At 42.2% G+C, this 17,228-nt stretch overlaps 1 protein-coding gene across 3 annotated transcripts in view; it reads left to right on the forward strand.

Annotated features, from left to right (window-relative positions):
* Positions 1–413: 413 nt before the first annotated feature.
* The window catches only part of zfhx3b (zinc finger homeobox 3b), a 171,801-nt gene continuing 154,986 nt past the window's right edge, over positions 414–17,228 (forward strand). For 2 of the 3 annotated variants that reach the window (XM_061670664.1, XM_061670666.1), the window contains exon 1: positions 13,075–13,518. The gene's annotated coding sequence lies outside the window, so the exon portion shown is untranslated. Of the gene's footprint in view, positions 593–13,074; positions 13,519–17,228 lie in introns of those variants that run through there. The other variant, XM_061670665.1, reaches the window with a different exon arrangement.

A 17,228-nucleotide genomic window follows, 5' to 3' on the forward strand; every position in this document is an offset into this window, starting at 1 on the left:
GCGGTATGAGAAGAGAAATTAAATATAATCACAAAAATCTGTCTTCCCGTAGTCCTTCACAAATGAATAGAGGTTCATTTTCTGGCTTTAGGAACAGCTGATTAGTTCTGATGTTTTTACTGTCATGTTTCTCTCACAGCACTGGATTGTTGTTGTATTTTCTGCTCTCCTTTTTTTTTCAAATATGTAATTAAAGCAATATTTTGTTTCTCATTGCAGGTGATGCTCTCATCTTGCTTTGCTCTTCTCGGACCTGGGTGTCCCTAAAAATCCCAGTATAGCTTTGTAAAACCCTGAAAATACCTGGAATTCGAGGAGTACATCACCAAAATGTTTTGAGGTGCCCAGGCACCACACCAATAGCTTTACATTCCACTTTATTATTTCTACAAGACAACAAAGGAAGAGACAGAAGTGAGGACAGTGGCGATAGCTGCCGGCCATCCGCCATTGGGCAACTTTGTTTGGATGAGCCTACTGTGACCAGGAGGACGTGACCTTTCCCGCTGCTGGCTTCAAACAGACACTTGAAAAGACTGCGCTGCCGGAGAGGAGTCGGTGTGGGAGGAAGTGAGACCAAAAACCCCATCAGGTAAGGTGATGACCATCCCCTTTTCCCTGCTGTCCAAAGCCTGAGCCCTTTAGCTTCTGCTGGGCTTTGAAAGCATTTATCCCCACTTTCTGTCCGCCTCATTGTTAGCCCCCCTTCTGTGTTCACATACACTAAACTGCCTGATAAATGTTTCACTTTCATGTTTGGCTCACTTGTTTTGTTCCTTTCGGATACCTTGTTTAGCTAATAGACCTTCTCTCTGAGTTCTCTACTGGACCCGTGCAGTTTCTGCCTATCAAAATCCACATGCGCTACTAGCTGGAAGCATGACTAGATGCTCTCGTCAGTGTCACATTGTTGGAAATACATATCATAAATTCATAGCACTGCAGCGCCTGCACAATCTAATGAGATCCAATCCAGGAGACGTATCGAAAATTCTGCCATCGCAAACTTAATCATTGGATGTGATGACTGACACTGAGTGACACTGTCAGGTGGATTCATTTAACAGCATGTTGTCATTGTGGTTTGCCACCATATAGAACTGCAGTCCATTTTACTTGCAGTGGGTTTCAAAGGTCTACACACCCCTGTTTAAATGCCAGTTTTGGTGATATTAAAAAAAGAAACAAGACATCACCATTAATGTGACCTATAACCCGTACAACACGATTGAAATTAAAATATATATATATTTTTTTTTCAAGAGGGGAAGTAAAAATAAACAACTGAGATCATGTGGTTGCACAAGTGTGCACACCTTCTCATAACTGGGGATGTGGCTGTGTTCAGAATTAACCAATCGCATTCAAACATATTAAATAGGAGTCAGCACACACCTGCCACCATTTCAAGTGCCTTTGATTAACCTCAAGCAAAGTTCAAGTGTTCTCGTGGGCTTTTCTTGACATTTTTTCTTTCCAGTAGAAGCTGAACATTTTGTGAAGTTTTTTTACTTCCCCACTGGAAAATATATATATTTTGAAATCTATTGAGTTGTACAGGTTAGAGGACAGATCATTGTTTTTTTTTTTTTTTTTTCTTTTTTTTTAATAAGTTACCTTGGTGTCATATTTTTTTTCCTCCAAAAAGGTTGCATTTGAACAGTAGTGTGTCAACTTTTATAGCTACTGTACATTTAACCACAAGGAGCAGATTTTGTGTCCTAGCCAAGAGAGGCAGCGGTGCATAAAACAAGTGTAAAATGTGAAACAGCATAAGGATGCAGAATGAAAAAGAGTAACACTAATCGTTGTAAAAGTAAAATGTCGGGTAAAACTAGATCAAATCTATTTAACATTCTTTAAAGGTGGGAATCAGAGGAAATCTCAGTATGATATGAAGTACAGCAACACAGCTATTGTCATTGACGAAAAAATAATTTTAACGTGCCTATAACAATGACACTAATGAAATAATCACAATTACAGCTACTGGAGATACACAATGCAAAATACGACATGATGAAACAGTTTTTTTTTTATTTGTACTGCATCATAGTGAGAGGTGTTTCTAGTATTTGGATCTCATTTCTGTTGTGTAGGGTGCTGAGTGTAAATAAGTCCGCATTCTTACAGGAAATTCGTTCAACTATAGAAAGTAACCACTTTTTTTTAACGCGTCGCACAGTTTACACTCTTCTCTAGCATCTCTGTGTAATTCTGCAAGTAACGCCATGTGCCAATACGTAAGAGCATGGCAATTTTATTTATTTATTTTTTTTTTTTTAAGCATGACAGAAATCATCTTCCGACTTGTACATGGACAGTTGAGAGTATGTGATGTGTCATTTGCTTAAACTAGCATAATACACATTGGCTTGAATTTGACAGAATCCAAAAGTTACACCTTGTGATCGTTACGTGCATTTTTGTGGGCTTCATAGCACATAGTAGCTGTGAAATGAGTATTTCCATTCCGGGTGACGGGCTAAATTGATTTAACTCGGCTTCACACTCTGACCTTTATTAGCGTCTGATTTCCAAGTCGTTTCATATGTTGACATCACATGTTCACTTTTCTGACAAAAATATTCCAGGTGATCTGAACAACAATATATTGGATGATTTAATTCTACAAAGTAAAAATATGATTATTTGTTCTCAGGCAATGATTTATCAATTCAGTATAACTGTGGAGATCAATCTTGCTTCTTTAGTGCTCTGAGAAGCTAGGAGTCGTTTGAGAAAATTTGACTAACTGAAATAAGCTCAGGTAGTAAATAAATAAAGAGGCTTTTATATCTTGCTGTGCGTCTTTAGACAAGACAGGTTTTATGAGGTGAAAAATAAGAATAGTTGTTGCAGTCGAGCTAATTAACATCGTCATCTTGGGTGTTTATTTTCTTAGAAGTCTCAGTTGGGGTCAGCTGTGTCACAACAGGGCAGTGGTTATACTGTACGAGTGAAGAGAGCTCCTGTGCGAGTGTGTGTGTGTGTGTGTGTGTGTTAGGGGGGCGTCTCCCCTCCCTGGCCTCTGTGTGGTCGGAGCCGCACTCCTCGCCCAGGGCTTCGACACTTGCTTATTTTTCATGAGGGCTGCACACTACTCTCCTGCATGAGGGCTCGCTCCCTTTGTGGCAGCCCTCCCCCTTTTAGAGGAAAAGACATGCATGATTTCATACATGAAAGATATATATAATTTGACAGCATGGCCTATGCGATACATTTACAATTCTAAACAGACCACGGTAAAACCGGTTTCCTGTGTCCCAACCCTCCTTCTTTCTTCCCGAGGAGATGCATTTGTGCATGTCCGAATGCATAAGATATATATTAAAAAACAAACAAACACACAAACAAAACAGACAGACAAGACAGGTTATACTCCTTATTTAATGCTTTTTAAAATGTACAAGTTCATGGCAGACTGACAGTTTCATTTTAGTACTTATTCATTATCATGTATCACCTCGGATTCAATGAGCATGGTCTCACAAACATTTTGTAGAATTTATATTTAAAATAAAGTCGCAAATGCAATCCTACATTCCTCTACATTTAAAAATGTACACATCAGTCCGCAAGTTTAATGCAAACACATGAGAAATGCCATAGACGGGCTAACGAATTGCTTCCTTGTGGTTGTGTTATAACTTTTAAAAGGACCTATGTGGTCTTAATGGTCCATATTTCATTAACTAGTTGCTTTGATGTGTTTTTTAATACAGAACATGAAACTGGGAGTCATTTCCAATAATATCAATCGGTTTGGGAGCAATTGGAAAATAACTAATTGCACTTGGAGCACCCCTTTTTCTTCAGTAAAATCGTCACGCCGCCCATGTCTTCGTTTGACGTCAGTGGAAGAAGTGGAGACCAAATTCACGCCATAGCCGGTGTAGAAAAAGAAAGGTACGGTACTATGCTATCAAGTGGCATATTTGAAAACTCGTCACTGTCAGGCGGAATCCGCCCACCTTCAAAATGACAATTTAAATAAAAAATTTTTTTAAATGTTTCAAGTCAGTATTATACCTTATTGCTATCAACTGTTACACTTGCACTCCCACATGTACACAACGGCTATAACACCCCAAAATGATGTTCAGTCGCTAATTTCCTATGCTTGCTGCCCTTAACGTCTGTCCGTCACACGTTTGTGAATGCGTGTTGACGCTGTGAAGCCGAGCAGAAAGGAACCTACATGGCAGGCTTGCTACCACAGAGCTCTGTTTTGATAACCCCTAAACACTTGTGCCTCCTGTTCGACAGATCCAAACACAATGTACAGGCTACTTCAATTTCTACCACAGGAACTGGGTCACCGGTTGCTAGCTAGAAAACAGCTTTCTTTTTCTTTTTAGCTGTGATGTGCAGGTAGCCTCTGAGTGCCGCCATCCAGGAAGCTGTTTGACTTTCGGTTGTTATTTATTTTTATTTTTTTTAACATTTGAATGGAAATAGAATGTGTTGTGGTTCTACCTTTGCCATTATAAACATTTTAAGTACCATACAGGTATTGTTACATTTTTGCGTAATTGATTATCATGTAAGTAAATTTCATATGTTTTCACAAATCGATTCTCGTGGTCATTCCCCGTCTGCAGTCTGTTATTTTTAAAACGTATTAACCAATGTAACGTGTTGAAAAGAGCTTGAGAGCAATTTTATTAACACTCCTGGATACTTCCGCTGTCTAAGAAGTGGCATAAAACTCCACTTCTCCCTCACGGGAGTTGCGCAGAATTATGTTGCCTCAAGATTGAAAGTTAATTTCTTGAAAAGTCGTTGTTTTGGAGATGCGCGGATTCCCGCCCGACAGCGACGATATAAAGCTTAATGTCCACCAAGCGGTACAGTTTCAGTTCCATTGTTTTTACATTGTAAAGCTTCCTAAAAATATCCAATTTAAACTGACGCCACCATTTGGGTAAATAGTGATCAGTTAAGTTCACTTGTGAGCGAATTGCCCGGCTTCTTCTGCTTTACAATATAATTATTATTATATTTGTTTCTGTAATGGTAAGGCAGGGCACTACTTTACCGTACAGTTTGTATGGTATAATGTGTGTTATAATACATATTTACAAATTGGCCGATAAGTTCCTTTTCTTAGATCCGTTGTTGCTGTTACCATCTTACTATCATCACTGATAAACTGCACCAGTTCTTTATTCTAGCTTGACTTTTTGGCCATGTTAAAATCTTATGTTGACTTCTAATTTGTTCTACCATCGAGCCGCTGTATTTGAGAAACAATTTGTTAGCCTACTAGCATACGCCCCTAAGTAATTTTTAACGTACTGTCACAATATCGATTTTAAAAAAATACCAACGGGCTCGCTAATGTCTGTGTCGATTCTTAGTCATCCAGGTCAGGGTAAGCCGCAAAGGTTGAATCAAGGCAACTGGACTCTTCTTGTTTGCTGAATTTGTTGTGGTTTTTTTTCTGGTTTTCCGAAAACGTTCAAAAATGACTCAGGCGGTAACGCTTTTAGGCTAATGAAATCCAGTTCGGCGATGTCCATGCTGTTCAATTGTATCACGCTGGCGTTGGGCAGAAACCTCGCATCTCCAAAACCCATCACTTTTCAGGAAACCCAAAAGAGGGCATCATTGTTGAGCCATTAACGTTGAATTGTCAAGGAGAGCAAGACATAACAAGTCAATAATTTAAAAAATAATAATAACAAACCCACATGGAGACTGAGCAATCGCATCCATCCATCCATTTTCTGTACCGCTTTATCCTCACAAGGGTCTCGAGCATGCTGGAGCCTATCCAAGCTATCTTCGGGCGAGAGGCGGGGTACACCCTGAATGGGTCGCCAGCCAATCCCAGGGCACATATAAACAAACAACCATTCCCGCACACATTCACCCTTAAGGGCAATTTAGAGTCTTCAATCAAGCTACCATGCATGTTTTGGGGATGTGGGTGGAAACCGGAGTGCCCGGAGAAAACCCACGCAGGCACGGGGAGAACATGCAAACTCCACACAGGCGGGGCCGGGATTTGAACCCCGGTCCTCGGAACTGTGAGGCAGATGTGCTCACCAGTCGTTTACCATGCCCCCAGCAATCGTATCAATTAGTGAAAAAAAATTTCATTGACCAGTTTCGGCCCAGTGCCAGCGATAAACATTATTAGCATAACAGCAGACCAGTGCATGTTGAGCCGGTGTACTGCCCCAAGTTTTGATATCAGGTGTGCGTGTGTGTCTGTGCCAGCGCACGTGTGGGTGTCTTGAAAAGGTAAACACCTTCTCTATTAACTCCTTTAACGAGCTAACACCTAAAACTGGAACAGCTCCACTAATCACAAGGTTTTATGGGTCCCTGGAAATGTTGGGGGCTATAAAGGGGGCCTCTTGATTGAGAGCCACTTGAAGGACAGCGACTCCCAGCGACCTTGTCCACCCACCACGACAGTGTTTGGGTGGGCTGCCCTGCCCACATACAAGCAACGTTTACAAGCACTATCTATGTGTCTGTCTATCTACTGTAGCTCCTGTACTAAGCTAGCCATCTATCTGGCTAGCTAGCTAACTAGCTATGTGGCTGGGTAGCTAGCTGGCTAGCTTGGTGTGTCAACCTGAATTAGGCTGATTTTAACCATTTTAACCCAGCGACCTTGTCCACCCACCACGACAGTGTATGGGTGGGCTCCCCTTCCCACATACAAGTACGTTTACAAGCACTATCTATCTGTCTGTCTATCTACTGTAGCTCCTGTACCACGCTAGCTAGCTATCTAGCTAGCTACCGAACTAGCTATCTGGCTTGGTAGCTAGCTAGCTGGCTAGCTTGCGGTGTCAACCTGAATTAGGTTTATTTCAACCATTTTAACCCAACATTTTCTGACTTAAATAATCGAAAGCTCTGGACACATTTCATCAAGCGAAATTTTGACTTCATTCGGAATGTGTTTTGTTTCAAATTTGACATCATAGCGCCGATAATGTCGAGCCCATCCAGGCCGTGATGCAAAATTTGGATTTGACCCCTGGCAATAATCCTTCATCTGAATTTGTCTCATGCATCTCTTCCACATGTCAACTTTAATCTCTTCATGTTTTTCTGGGGGTCGGACGGGGGTTGACAAGAATGAAAATTACTTGCTTTAAGTTTTGTATATTCAAGAGCAAAGAGGCATTTTAATGGCTTTGGCATTGTGGCGCAGTGATTATCCTGTTCTGTTCTGTGTGGGTCGACTTACCAGCAGCTAGTGTTGCTCCTGCCTGGAGGGCTCATATGGCTCTGATTTGGGATCCCTCCTTCTCAGTGAACCTCTCCCAAGCGCATAAAAACCGCACGAGTCAAGTCCGAGTCTCGACCCGGACTGCAGCTTCTTCACATTCACTGTCAAAAACGTTGCTATTATTATTTATATTTATTTCTGTTCAATTATCCTGAAATATTTACCAGTATTTCATAGAAAACTCAACTTCGCCCCCCTCCCTTTTTTTTCTGTATATATTGTGTGAGATTTGGGGATTTTAATATCTGTGTGCATTAAAAACGGAGATCTGACAGTTCCCAGTTGGCATTAAAAAAAAAAAAAACATCAACAACAAAATAAAAAAAACATCACATGCCTTCCTTATAACGTACAAACACGATGAAAAACAAACAAAAACAAAACATTTTCCAGCAGTTTTCAGACGGTTTTCTCCCAATATTCTGACACTGAAACAGTGGGGAGGTGTGATGAGGTTGAATTGGGGATTCACACACACACACACACACAGACACACACGCACACACACTACGTGTTTCGTGTCTGTTATTTCATGAAGAAGAACAAAATACAACAATGTAACGTAATTAATTAAAATACAGTTTATGATATCAAAACAGCACCAAAAAAATATATATAAAAAATTAGAACGCTGCAGCCTCCATACACACACACACACAAACACACGCACACGCACGCACACAGTCACACACCCCATCCCCTTTCCAGGCAAACACAGATGAAGCTGCATGGGCGAATCACATTTTTTTTTCTTTTATTTTTTTTTTCTTTATCCATCCATTTTCTAAGCCGCTTCTCCTCACGAGGGTCGCGGGCGTGCTGGAGCCCATCCCAGCTATTCAATTTGTTTATATACCGTTTTTAAGACAAAAAAAAAAAGAAACAATTGTCGCGATCAATGCATCATTACTTCGCTGAAAATCAAGCATGTGTTTTTTTTTTTTGTGTGTGTTCAAATATTTGGTTTTAAAATATTGACGATTACTTACAGAGACGTTAGGAATGATTGTTTTAAAGAAACACAAATATAATGTTAGTCCAATGTTCAAAATGTTATTGAATTATGCATGGGGTCATTAATAGGGTGGCGGAACAAATAGATGTAGGGGGAGATGAATTGATATGGGTCCTTGTTTCTTATGCAAATGAGGCAGACTGACCAGACGGCCACTTGTTTTTTATTTTTATTTTTTTATTTGTTTAAATAAATTCTAACTCTTAACATCACAACAGCAGAAGCACACACATCTTGATTTCTCACCTCAAACTGCACACGCGTGTGTATGCTGTCATGTATTAAATCATTTGATGTTGGAAACAGATCAACATTCCATTTTGCAAAAAAAAAAAAAAAAATACATAAATGATACACTGTCGACCCTTTGTAATTTTAGTATTCATAGTGTTAATACATTATCATTCACGATACAAAAAAGGAATTATCAATCAAATCAAATGAATAACGTCCTATTTTCTAAAACAATGACGCTCAAATTACATAAACATTATAGGCGCAGTGAAATAATGGACGAGACACCAAAACAAGTATTTCAAATATTGCTGGACAAAGCATCAGAAGACCCACTCATGACATTTTCCAGATTTCCACGTGATTTCGACTGCGTCTTCTCCCAAAGAAAATAAATAAAACCTTTTAAATAAATGCGTAACACGCATCCTTACCTCAAAATACATAATAACAAGCAACGAGGACAATTAAAAACCCTGAATTGTTCTGAAAAAGTCGTTTTGTATTCATTTATATGGCTTTTTTTTTTTCCAAACGCGAGAAAACAAGAGACAACAAAAGAACAAAAGGGCATATGTTAGATGTACTTTTGCAATATTTATCCATTTATGGAGGGGGAAAAAAAGGCTCAAGAAGCACATTTTCTTTAGGTTAATCTAAATCATTGATAAAGGCAAATTTGCGTTGTATCCAAAAGATTGACAAATCATTTCTAATTAAATCGAATTACCTACGCCAATTTATTTAACACCTGGAAATAATGTATGTACACAATGTTGAATATTAAGGTCTAACGTTAACGACTTAAACAGATGAGTGCTGCAACCGTTTCTTATCGCCAATACACGTCACGCATGCATGCAGCCTGTCTCAGCCCCATGTTGTTGTTGTTGTTGTTGTTGTTGTTCATAGCCCACTCACAACCAGTCCTGCTCGCTCCTTCGCGAGACCAAAGTGCGCAGGTCCGTGGTCTTGTCGTGTCCCGTGGCGCTGCAGTCACGCTGCACGGTCCCTGCGGTCCGGCTGAACATAAGAGGGCGCTCCCATTGCACCTGGCCGGGCTGCCCTGGAGCAAGTGCGGCGGTGGGGGGGCGAGGGGCGGCGGGGGTCCCCTCACATGCACGCGGGGGCCAAACACACGCAATTTTCGTCGAGAAACGAATAATCATTTCAAAAAAAAAAAAAAGCAAAGTAAACATTGCGCGGTGGATTTAATAATACATTGGTATGGAATCACAACAATTTATAAATAATATTTCAACTTCCAAATGAATTATAATATGATGGTGTCACCTTGCATATTGAATTATATCAGCCTGCCTTTCCAATATGGCACCTTTCAGCCTGTGTTTTCATCAACTTCATGCCTCGGATGCAAAACTCACATTAAGAATATATTTTTCAAAAAAACAAAAAAAACAACAACAAAAAAACACACACACACTTTTGGCCTTGCATTTTAAGTCCATATCTTGTGTATGTTTCTATTTTAAACCTCTTTTAACGCGTGATGCGCTTTTTCATGTTTACTCATAAAATGTTTACAATATCTTATGCCTTTCCTTATTATTTTTGGAGCCCAACAGCATGTTTCACCCGCCCAAAATAATAATAATAATAATCAATCAATCAATCAAAGTCCAACTAAAAACAGCCATCCTCCTTAAAAGGAAGTTCTGACTTGTCCCGACAGAATCTTTGACCCCTAAATGGTCACCCCTGCTCGTTTCCTCCGTTTCCCTTTGTTTAGTGTTAGGCTTGTGCACGCGCCTGAATGACGCACAAACATGCAGGGGGGGGGGGGGGAGGGGGATTAAATAATAATAATAATAATCATAATGTCATTGATTTTTTCCCCCTTCAAATTGCGTAATTTGTAGACGCTGGTGCGTTCACGTGATGCACATCAACGCCATTTTGTGTGCGTGTGTTTTTTTTTTCTTTATTATTTTTTTTTGGGGTAGGGGGGTGGGTTGGTGGTCACTTGAAGCCCTACTCTTCGTGGCTTTGTCACGTCCCCGGAGTGTCCTATACCGCCACAGGTTGTGTGCCACTCGTGGATGTGCCGCCTATTGAGGCTGGCACGTGGACGCCCACCCTTCCCACAGAGAGGCCCAATTGAATGCTGCTCATACAAAAGCAGCCCCCCACCCTCTTTTGTAACCCCCCATTTTCATAGAGGCCCTAAAAGCATGAAGGGTCCCGTCCCCCTCGACGCACAGCCCCCCCCCCCAACTGATGATGAACAAATGTAACTCGGGGCCTTTTTTTTGGAATATTTATTTATTTTCTATTTTTTTTTTTTTTTTTTTTTTTTTGCATCTACTTGTCTAAAGTCCGTTTTTCTTCTTTTTTTTGCACCGACTAGCTTTGCAAGTCTTCCTCCATACCAGCCTGAAATTCCAAGGGCCTCTCCTTTTTATGATCTCGCAGCCCCCTCGCACGCCATTTCCAACCCCATTCATTTGTTTTTATTTTTTTATTTTTTTTTTTTTTTTACAGCGCCTTCTCCCCGAGAGAGAGCAGACATGTCGCAAATCCTCCAGATTCCTGCAGACGTGGAAAGCGCGCACTGGCGCGCGTGCGTGTGTTTTCCCTCTTTGAAAACAGGTATCATTGCAAGCCTCAACTTGTGCACGGCAAGTGTGCAGGAAATGCCAGGATGTAACACAGCGCGCGGGCTGGGTGGGCGGGCGTCTTTTTCCTATAGATGACATGGATTCCTTCACGTCCATAACCTTATAAAGTACATCAAACACACTCCCGCGCCGCTTTTACACTTGCACTCTATTTAAAACATTCTTTATGCTGTCGGGTAAATCCAATCGGACTAACTCTAGACGTTATATATCTACAATCTGACCTGTCCTGGAATGCATTACGGCGGAGAATATCCAATCCACATTGTTTCCGCAAACATGGCGCCTTACGTCATCACTTCACGCACTATTATGTGGAAAGCACACGCTCAAGCGTCACAACGCATCCAATGTTTGTTTGTGCAATATAGACACGGAGGACAGTGGGTATAAAATATTAAATACTTTATTATGCAAGAGAGAGAGAGGGGTATATTGTATATATTACGCATGCAAGGGAGTTTCGCCATTTCCACAGGGCGAATATGGCGTCATGAAAAGAAGACAAGAGCCACCTCACTCTCCTACACTTGTATGGTTATTTCTTTAAACAAAAATAAAAAACACACACATACAATAAAAGGAATGTATTGACAGTGTGTTTGTTTACAATATGTGTCACAATGACATGCTTTTTGTCCCTCGCTCGATCAGATCCATCGCTTCCGACACTTGACCCAATAGCTAAATATTTCCCCTCCCTAAATGCAAACGACACGTTTTTTTCCCCTTACTGCATTTACACACACACACACACACACACACACACACACACACACACACACACAAAGGGAAAAAAGAACGTGAGTGCATTAAGAGCTCCCCAAAAAAAAAAAAAAAACTCTTAGGATTCTCCATTTTAGTCCCAACTATTCCAAAACGTTTGTCTGTGCGTGCCCATGAACCAGTGACGTCATAATAACGTATTTTACACGACTGACTTATTTACGTGTGTCTATCGTCATATTGCTCACACAGCCACATATTTATCATACAGAGTATCTTAATAAAAGAGGGCGTGTGTATTATCCAAGTTGAACCGTAAGAGCTTCAAATGCACACGTATTTCTTCCATTTCTTTTCTTTTCTTTTCTTTGGGTTACTTTAAAAGATGGAAATATCACTAACATTCTCATACAGTTGTGTGATTGAAATATGGATGTGTAACGGTATGTCTGCACCGAGTGACAATATTTTCAGTTGTGTCTATCAGTTCATCCATCTTTTATGACGGCTGGACTTGTATGTACCCATGTAAAAATGCTCTTATGTAAATAATAGTTTCTTATATAGGAAAAACATATAATCATAAAAAATACATTTTTTTTGCATTAATCGTAAATGCAAAGTTGGAAAGCATTTTTTTTAAAAACTTTTTTTTTTTTTAAACTTGTTCAACTGCACAGCGACGACGAATCATCGCCAACTCATGGAAAGCTTTAAAAATAAAAATAAAAACAACAACAATAAAACATTTTTAAAAAAACCCAGCTCAAATAAACATCCATCACTGGTCGCTTTAAGTGTGCAAATCATTTGCAACACGCGCGTTAAAAACAATTTTCAATTATGTCATAAGTGTTGTTTTTTTTTTAGCTTTTTTTTGTTATTCCCCCCCGGAGGCGAGAAAAAGTGTGAAAAGAGTGAACAAGCCGAGTGAAAGCGTGGAGCTCGGCCAGCCGGCGTTCACTTTCACTAATCAAACTCTTACTTCCCGCCTCTCTTAATTCCATATTTTCTATTCCTGATCATTACTTTCCTCTTTTTTCCCCTTTTTTCCCCCCCTTCTCGCCCTTCCTTGTATCTATCCATCCTCCCTCCCTCCTCTTCCTCCCTCCTCCTCGCCCTCCCTCCGCCGGCTCTCCTCTGCTGAATCTTATTGATCCACAAGGCGGCTAATTAGCCCTTCCCTTCGTGCCTGTGTAATGAAGCACATGCGCACTGAATTAATCACAGCCATTTTCTCCCCCCCCCTCCTCCTCCTCCTCCTCTCTCGCAGGAAACTAATTAGCAGGAATAAAGATCCAAAGAGTTTTTTTTCTTCCCCCCAATCATCAGATCTCACTTTCACCTCTTCCTCGCGCGCCTCCAACTCCGGACTGCGGCTGCTTTGCATCCAAATTATTTTTGATATCGCCTTGAACAACTAATAGCTACCTACTTGCGCCCCTTTTTTTTTTTTTTTTTTTTTTTTTCCCTTTTTTCTTTTTCCCTTCCACCCAAGCACTCGGCAACAACAATGATCTTTCTTTTTTTTTCGGCCACCCCCGAGCGCAAAGTGACCGAAAGGGGACTCTTTTCGCCTTGATGGGATCTTTAGCTCCGTCGTCTCGCTACTGGATTAAAAAGCGAACATCACAAAGCGGCACATTGTAAGTTTCAACTTTTGTCTCCCCTTTTTTTGGTGCGTGTGCGTGTGAGTGTGTGTTGTCGTATTCTGTCTCTGTCAGCCTCTTTCCTCCTCCATGGCGGTGGACTTGTAGCGGAGCTGGTCCCCAGCTTCCTTTTTCTTTCTTTCTTTCTTTTTTTTTTAAACTCCCGTTCCGGGTGTAAGAAATTCTCATTTCATGGAAGTTTCGAGGTTTTTTTCTACCTTTTTTTTTAGAGTGGGTGTGTGGGGTGAGGGGTTCAGGTTGTGTCGTTACCTGTGTTTACATCAGCGCTCGTCCTCTCCTCTTCGTCTACGGGCGAGTACAAGCGAGAGATCCTTCGACATACGAGGAAAAAAAGAGAGAGAAAAGAAGCTGTTATAAAGCAGAATGGGGCTTTTTCTTTTTTTTTGGTGAGGACGGGGGACGTGCGTGGAGGGATCGCGGGTGTTTCGACGGGATTCGTGGGGCGGCTCGTCGCGGAGCGCAGCCCCGGGGAAGGAGCTCCGAGTCCAGCCTGTTGGCTCCGCGTGGGTCCGGCGACTCTCTCGCGGCTTTCTCTTCTCGCATTTTGTGAAAAACAAACCATAAAAAATAAAAATAAAATATATATATATATAAAAGCGTGCTCGTCCGAAGGTCGATCTTCGGTGCGGTGCTTTATGAGATCCTTTCTCCTGGAGGTTTTTGTTTTTTGTGCGAGCCATCCGCCCCGACTCGCGGCCACTCTTCCCCCCCTCTCGGCTTCGTCCCACCTCGGCTCGGCTCGTCTCTCTCTCTCGGCCCCGACTGCTTCTTTCGAGCCTCGTATTTATTATTATTATTTTGTTTAAAGTCGATTCTCAGCCGTTCCCCGACCAAGTCCCGTGCAAATCGATCCCGCGTGTGTGTGCGCGCGCGCGCGGGAGCGTTTGGCGCGTGCACGTGGCGCGCAAGTACGTGCGTGCTATGGGGAAAAAAAAAAAAAAAAAAAGGGAGCCCCGGGTTCTCCTCCATGACAGCAGCGGATCAGGGAGGACCGCCAGCCAGCCCTGCAAAGTGCACGCCGGCTCTCGGGCGACGTGGAGCCGCTGCTGGCACTGCAACCACTCGGCTCCAGACCTCCAGGAGGGCTGGAAACAAAACATTTGACCTATTGGTGTCATCTTATAGGCATCGGGAGTGCAAACTTGCCATCGTGCGGGTCGCATTTGAAGGCCACTTAGCCAAGCGTGCAGTGTGGAGATTGAACTTCTTGCAGCCAAAAATCGACCAACAGTTATTTGTATGAGTTTGAAATCCCATAATGCGCATTGTGAAAAATGAAAAAGGCACAGAGAAAAAAAAACAGTCGGTTTTGGCTGACGAAGGAGAGGCAAGAGGAGGATTTGTGAGCAGTGGCTTGGCTATTTTACACGGAGGGGGGTGGGGGTGGGGGTGGGGGGGGGGTTGTAGGTCAGACAGCATGAAACAAGGGGAACAAGGGTCATGGAGTGAGTGCACAGATAAAAAAGCAAGGAGAGGAAACCCCCTCGCCAAACAGCCGTGGGACTATGTCAGGGTTTGGTTGGGGGGGGGTGTTGTTGCATGGAGGAACAGGGGGATGTTGTTGTTGTTTTTTGGGTAGGGATGCGTGGCATATAGACCAAAACACACTCGTGGTAGTCAGTAGCAAGAAATAAGACTTTGCATGTAGTTGATGTGAGAAGGGAAAATAATAGCGCAAGTGAGAAGGTGTTGACGATTATTGCAATGAGGGGAAAATAGTGGCTGGGTGGGGGTCTGAGGGTGGGGGTCAGATAGCCACAGGCCGTAGAGGAGGAATCAGGGGAAGAGGTCAAATAAACACAGCCTTACCTCTCAGAGTGGCGAGGAGCAGCCACAATGAGAGGGCAGAGTTAAAAAAAAGATAAATATATTTTTTGTATGTGTGGACCGCAGTGACGCCAGTGCGAAAAGCACGCAGGTAGTTTTCAAGTGATCAGCCTTCCTCTCCTGTCACACCAACACTCTTCCTCCTCTTCCTCCTCTTCCTCCTGCTCCTCCTCGTCTTCCTCGTCTGTTTTGTAACAAGACGCACAGACATATTTACCATCAGCCGCATTTTTCTGTCTTGCATCCTTGCCGTTTTGCCGGTAGATTTATAAAGACTTGAAAATGTGCCAGTCTAGCATTGTAGCATGATGGGTCATGTTGTGCGTGTGTGTGTGTGTGTGCGTGTGTTTTGCTACTCACTGGGTTGCAAGGAGTTCAAAATGCCATCGTAGCTTTTTAAGATGACATTTATGTAAAAGTAATTGAAAAGGTGCCAATTTCATTTTGCCTTCATGACATAGTAGAGTTATTCGCATCATAATTATGTTTAGAATATGGTTATGCCATTTGCCTGAAATTGAAATACATATTCTTTTTTTTTTTTTTTTTTTGGTACAAAATGAAAATTTGACATAAGGTGGTACACACACTTGTTTTTTTTATTTTGATTTTTTTTCATGCAATTCATACTCATTTCATATTGAACTAAATTTTCAACATGTTGTATTAATGTGTTGGCCACATCATGAATAAAATATTTCTCTGGAAAGATAAATATATATATATATATATATATATATATATATATATATTTTAAAAATGCAGTTTTGCATTTGCTGAATAAACATGACTTGTGATGATTAAAGTCAGTGCACGTTCTGTTTTTGTGCCTTTACTCTTGCGATCATTTGTCACTTTTTTAGCATGACGATGTGAGAGGACGCTAGCGTGTCGTCCAATATGGTTCTTTTTTTTTTCTTTTTTTTCTTTGCACAGTTCTCTTCTTTCACATGTCGACGTGTGCATTTCGAGTCTCGGCGAGCGAACGGGCGCGAGCGGAGACTATAGATAGGCTTGTTTGGTAGTATGGCGGCAGCGCCGAGCCAAGGGAGGTTGGCGCCTCTGGCAGTCGTGACCCCTTCTCTCCATTTCGCTCCCCTCCCTCGCTGGCTATCTGCTCCTCAGTGTGCCTCCAAATGCGCTAGCTCCCTCTTTACCTCCCACCTTCCTGTTGGCTGGTTCTGGCCCAGCAGGGGAGCTCGCCGACAATGTCCTCGGTCAGAGGGAGCCCTCTTTGGTTGAGCGCCATAGGCTAAGGCCTCGTATAGAACAATAAATACAAATTGCCACTGTGTGAAATTGGTAAAGATGTCAAAAGGGAGTTCCTTTGTCATGGCACTATGGATGTTGCCGGTGTTGTGGACGTTTCCCGGATGCAGACGAATACGTGACAACGGGAACCGCGGCCGTAGACGGCCGTTCCAATCTGACCCGTGGTTTTGCATATGCGAGGCCGTGCGCCGTATAAAGACCAGTTCTTCCAGTTGTCCCGCAGCTCGGGCAGCGCGACGAGTCATGCTATCAGGAAGGGAGCAGGCGGTGGGCAGGACCTCGGCTCAGCAGTTGAGGCGGGAGGAGGGAAAAGGAGGGTGGGATGAGATGACTGCCGTGCTCTCAGGTGCGTGTGTTTGTGTGTGTGTGTCTGCCGGATCCTAAATGCCAGTGGTCCAAACAGGCTTCACTTCCCCCTCCAAAATTCCTCCCTGTCTCCTTTTTTTCCCCCACCCCCTACTTTGTCAGTGACATCCTTTTATATGCAACTCTGGCAGGGTTTTTCTGTGGTTTGCTCTTTCCCAATATGTTTTCATGTTAACAATCATGGTTAAATCAGCGCAGGACACCTCGATTTACGACTCCAC

This window comes from Phycodurus eques, chromosome 2 (assembly GCF_024500275.1).
Source record: "Phycodurus eques isolate BA_2022a chromosome 2, UOR_Pequ_1.1, whole genome shotgun sequence".
Classification (NCBI taxonomy): domain Eukaryota; kingdom Metazoa; phylum Chordata; class Actinopteri; order Syngnathiformes; family Syngnathidae; genus Phycodurus; species Phycodurus eques.